This window comes from Hipposideros armiger, unplaced genomic scaffold (genome assembly GCF_001890085.2).
Source record: "Hipposideros armiger isolate ML-2016 unplaced genomic scaffold, ASM189008v1 scaffold_79, whole genome shotgun sequence".
NCBI lineage: Eukaryota > Metazoa > Chordata > Mammalia > Chiroptera > Hipposideridae > Hipposideros > Hipposideros armiger.
Window position 1 is genome coordinate 1154600 of NW_017731429.1, and position 5860 is coordinate 1160459.

Consider the following 5860-nt stretch of genomic DNA (forward strand, 5'->3'; position numbering starts at 1 on the left):
AAACAAAAAACCTATTGAGCCCCTGTTGCTTCCTTTGTGTAGAAGAAAGAATAATACCTCTGGCCCTCCCACCACCACCAAAGATAGTCAAGCCCTTAACCTTGGAACCTGGGATATCTTACCTAACACGGAGAAAAAGGAATTGGCTATGTTAAGGATCTTCAGATGGGACAGTTATTCTGGATATTTTAGGTGGGCCCAATGTAATCACAAGTTCTTATAAGAGGGAGGCAGGAGAGTCACAGTAAAAGAAGGCAGTAGGATAATGGAAGACGCTACGTTGCTGGCTTTGCCGATGAAAACCAGGGCCATGAGCCAAGGAATGAGACCGACCTCTAGGAGCTGGAAACGGCAAGGGAATGGGCTCTCCCCTAGATCCTCCCGATGTAGCACAACACTACGCAGACCTGGATTTGGTCTCTAGCACTCATTTTTGGGCTTCTAGTCTGTAAAACTGTAAGATAGTAAATTCATGTTGTAGAAGCCACTACATTTGTGGTCATTTGTTATGGCAGCAATAGGAAACTAACACATACCCTGGAAACTATTACTAATTGCCAGATGACAAGAGGTGACGTTAAGGTCATTGCTAGGCAGGAGCCACCATGAGAACTGGTGACTGTTAAAGGCAGCCCGAGAGACCAATGCCACTGGCCAGAATTGGAGGCACCACCTCCACGCTTCTCAGGCGCAGCTGCCCTGCACCTTGTCTGAGTTCCGGCTTCAGCCCTCTGCTGCTCAGCTTGCAGGGACCTCCCAGTGTTAGACTTGGCTCCCTCCTATGACCCTGCCTCTCCCATCCAGGAGTGAGCCTGTTGCAGCTGCCTCATTTCCAGCACTGGCCCTTCCACCCACTCCCTTTCCACCTTTGCCAGATCCTGTGTCAGGCCAGGAACACTAGGCTTCAGAGAAAAAAAATCCAGTTAAAATAATCACTGTCATGGACTATGCAATATGTGTAATGGCTACAATCACAGGCCCAAGGCCAGATTTTCTAATGTCTCAGCCTTGGTGATCTCATCTGTAAAATGAGGCGAGGAACACATACCTCATGGAGCTGTTAGGGAAATTTAGATGATGTATGCAAAGTATGCTGCAAAGTGTGTGGAACCAAGTCAATTCCCCCCAAAGGACAGCTATTATTGTTATGATTAGACAGTTTAAACATGAGTCATGGACATGAACTCCAAAGTGCATGCAGGTATGTGGAAAGCACGTGAGTCCTTGATGTCAGGCAGAGCCAGCTCGCTCCATAATACAGAATTGAATTTGGATGTTAGTTTTTCTACCCACAGCTGGTGGCTTTATCTTTCTTCTTTTTAGGTTAATCATTAGAAAGACAAACCTTTTTACATATTTGGGGGAGGCTTGCTGGGGTAATTGGAAGTCTATGAAGGGATTTTTGTGGATGAGAACACAGGTCTAGGGAAATCTGGTAAATGGAGAATAAAGAGGGAAAAGACTTAGTGTTATAGGCATTTGAGCTATTGTGGGGTCCTCGGTTCTGAAAGTTAAGGTTTTGCCACATAAGGGATGTTCCTGTGACCTCAAATATTCCAAGCTCCTCAAGTGTCCCCTTTCTGAGTCAGTGTGCCCCCAGGGCTGATTTACCCAGATCCATTCAACTTCTGTAAACTGACTCCAGGTTAACGGATCAGGAGACCTACCATTGGGCTTTCATGAGTACCTGGTGCATTTCCTGGGTCCCACTGGGTGCCTTGAGGGTACCAGGACAGCCAAGGTTCTCTCCTAGAAGCTCCTGATCTAGTAAGAGGAAAGGTAACAGGAAAGGAGGAGAGTTAAAAAGCATCAAAAGAGACATGACAAGGCAGAAATAACACTCTTAGCAACAATTATAGGGTGTCTACTATAGAGACTAATGTTTATTGGGCATCTACTACATGCCAAGAATTTTAGCCCCATGAACTGCTTAACTAACTAGCATATTTGCCCTCTGCTCAGGTCCCACAATGAATCAGTGATGGAATCAAGTCTGAAACCAGGCTGTGTAATTTCAGAGTCTGTGCTCACATCACATGCGGGCCACTGGGACTCAGTGTGAATAAATGGAACAGAAGGTGGACATTCTTGGAGTTCAGAGAAGGGAGAGACAACTATTGACCTGAAGAGGCTTCATGGAGTATACGGTTTTAGTTGAGCCTGGAAGGATGACTAGAATGTGGACAGCTGGAGAGAAGGAAGGTGAAGAAAGGCATGAATATCAGATCTTCAACAGACATGAACTGAGCACCTACTACATTCTAAGCACAGGTCTAGGTGCGTGAATAGAGCAAAACAGACGCATATCCTTGCTGTTGTGGAACTTACATTCTAGGGGGAGGAGAGAGACAAAGTATTATTATATGGCATAATATTAGATGATAAGTGCAATAGAAAAAAGGAAAGGTAGAGGAATGTGTTAGCTTCCTATAGCTGCTGTAACAAATTATCTTAAACTTGATGGCTTAAAACAACGGTTTTGGAGGTCAGAAATCAGTTTCAAGTTTCACCCAGCTGTCAAGTCAAGGTGTCAGTAGGGCTGGTTGCTTTTGGAGGCTCTGAGAAAAGAATCTGTTTCTTTGCCTTTTTCAGCTTTTAGTGGCTGCCTATATTCCTTGTCTTGTGGCTCCTTCCTCTATCTTCAAAGTGCATCACACCAGTCTCTGCGTCTATTAGGTTGGTGCAAAAATAATCGCGGTTTGTGCTATTACTTTTTTTTTTTTAAAGATTTTTATTGGGGAATTGGGGGATGGGAACAGTGCTGGGGAATTGAGGGAAGGGGAACAGACAAGTTGCTGTCGTTTTGTTCTTCAGTCTAGTTGTGGAGGACGTTGCTTCACTGGCCCAAGTTGGCACCATCATTGCGCTCTTCCCAGGTGAGGCAGATCAGTCGCCGGCTTCTGGACGGCCACTCACTGCAGCTGCTGGCCGCTCACGCTGGCTGCTGGCTACAGACGGTAGCCCATGGCAACCCACTGCAGCAGGGGCTGCAGCCTACACCATCGCCGGCGACTCATGGCAACCCAGCTCCAGGTTGAGCTGTTGTTCACCATCTTAGCTGCAGAGGGCGCAGTGTTACTGGCCCTCATGTGGGATCTGAACCAGGGCCCTGCTGCTGAGAGCTGGCATCCCAAGCCAGCTCTTAACCAACACGCCACTTGGCCAGCCTGGGATTAATCAATTTTAATTTTTCTCTACATTTTTATAGTCTCTATCTCTCCCTCTGTCTTTCTCTGTCTCTCTCTTTTCACACCACCACTCCTCCCCCCATGCACAATTTTTTTCTGAAGCATTTGAAAGCAGTTGCTACATCATGATACCCTCAACTGTGAAGGGTGCATTTCCTAAGGACAATGATATTCTCTTACAAAAACCACAATGCAGTTATCATAGTCAGAAAACTTAACATTTATAAAATACGTTATACAGTGCACGCTCCATTTATATACTCCAACCTGTGGTTTAGACTCCAACTATGTCAATTACCCAATAATATCACTTATAGCACTTCTCTCCCTCCAGGGTCTAGTAGTGCATTTAATGGTCATGTCTCTTTAGTTTCTCTTAATAAATAAGAAAATTCCTCAGCCCCTCTTTGTCTGTCTTGATACTGACATTTTTAAAGAAAATAGTCCAGTTACTTTACAGAACGTTTTTTTTAAGCTCTTGGTTTATTAGTCCTCACGAAAACCCTGCTCAATCACCACAGATAAAGTCACTGATGAATCTTTACTTCTTCTTTTTGCTGGCACCAACATTGGCCTTTGCAGTCCACCTAACTTCCTTTACTCTGTTCTTGCGTTCCTTTCGCTGTTTTCTTGAGCTCTTTTTCTCCTCATACAGGCCATGTCTTGCAAGTCTATGTTTGGGTTCATTTTCCTTTGTGTAATACAAGGAATCACAAATCATGCCAAAGCCAGTGGTTTTGCCACCACCAAAATGGGTTCTGAATCCAAATACAAAGATGACATCCAGTGTGGTCTTGTACATTTGGGCTAGTTTTCCCCAAATTTCTGTCTTAGGTACTGTTGTCTTCCCAGGGTGAAGGACATCGATGACCATGTGTTTACAGTGAAGTAGTCGATTGGTCATGAACTTCCTGGTCTGGATAGTTACTGTGTTTTCATGATGGCGGCGGACCCTCAAGCAATCTTTAAAACTTTTTTCAATTAGAATTTGCCCAGTTTTCTGAAGAGCAGATTGAGATTATGCGCCCCCTGCTGGCTTACTTCTTAGGTCACGTGTTCTTCCTAGGTGTCCTGTCTGGAGACACACATTACCTGACTGTCCTTCACAGGTGAGGTGAATGCTAAGGACCTGGTCATGCTGTTGTTCAGTGTCTCCACTGTAAGAGTATTATTCCCTCGCCCCCGCCCCCCCGCAACTGATTAACAATCTGTGGGAGGCACTTTTTAATCATGCAAATATTTTGCCAAATATTTTGCACCTCACAAAGCTTTTTCTCCTGGATTTAGAAGCTATTGAGGAGCTTTACTTGTACTATACTTTACTATGATATTTGTAAAATAGTGATTTTTTTCCCCAACTCCTCCTCTCCATCCACATTGATCAATTGGCACTCAGCATATTCTATGAGAAAGAGCTCTCTTTTTCCCCCTATTTACTAATTAATTAGTTTTTTTCTTTTTGGTTTATTATGTATTTAGCATCAGCATGATCTCATGAATTCTTATTTATTCAATAAATTATAAGCCTTTACAGGCCTTAGTTTTTATGATCCTCAAAGTGTCCCATATTTGGCAGTTGGAGGATTATAATTGGTGTCTTTCTGGGCTGCCCCTATTATTATTGAGCACATCCTTAATTCCTAGCCCACTACAATGCTCCAGGCTACGTGGTACCTTCCCTACCTTTGCAGTTTCTCCCACATATGCATGGCTTAGTGTTCAGCAACAGATTCAAGGGGATCTTATGCAGATTTCTGATGCTTCCTCCGGTGATTTCTTTTCTTTAAAAAGCAGATACACGTATACTTTATTTTCCCTTATTTCTTACACAAAAAGTAGCATACTATCTATACCCTTTCACTTTTTTCCTTTTTTTTTTTTAACAATATATCCTAGAAATGATGCCATATCAGCAAACAGAAAACTTTGATGGCTCTTTCTCTACACACCATCCAACATTCTGACACTTTGCCCCATAATCCAGGCACCTGAACTTACGTGATCTCTGTCTCTTCAGCCAGAAGGCCTTGCTCTGCTAGGGTTTCTCACCGCCCTCCCCCCATCAGGGACCTTGGTCTGGAGAGAGGGCTGAGAGAAGGGTGATGGCCAGGCTCATCTCACCAGTTTCCCTTTTTCAGGGGTCATATTCCTGTGCTGCCTATTAGTCAAGGTCTTAAAACAGTGGTTTCATACATCGTGTCCATACATCTAGGTGTTTATGGTGGGACAACGAGAAACAACGAGACACAAAGTCCATTCTCAGTTAACCCATCATGGGAAACATGCCCAAGAAGACACTTTGCATATAGAAGAGAACGACCTCATTTCGATCAAGCAAATGGGGTTCCTTCTTCCAAATGAGCTCTTTTTGAACATATCCAGAATGCTGGAAAAAATTTCTAGAAACATATTCTCTGGTAACTTTAATATAAATCATTGCCTTAAGCCCAGTCTTAACTCAGACCCCTTATCCCTACTTGTCTGCCCAATGTTTGTGGCCCATATCCCCATTTCCTAATACCTTTCCTTTTCTATTGCTCCAGATTTTTCTTCCTGCTCTGGTCTCGCTCAGCCCTGCATGGCTTTTGAGGTCTCCTGTTCAGATGATGGGCATAGCACTTTTAAAGCACACTGCATTGATTAACTCACTTTAATCTTATAACAAGTTCATG

The 5860-nt window shown here is 43.7% G+C and overlaps 1 pseudogene; it reads right to left on the reverse strand.

Annotated features, from left to right (window-relative positions):
* Window positions 1-3729: 3729 nt before the first annotated feature.
* Window positions 3730-4116, reverse strand: LOC109383250 (40S ribosomal protein S24 pseudogene; annotated as a pseudogene).
* Window positions 4117-5860: the final 1744 nt, after the last annotated feature.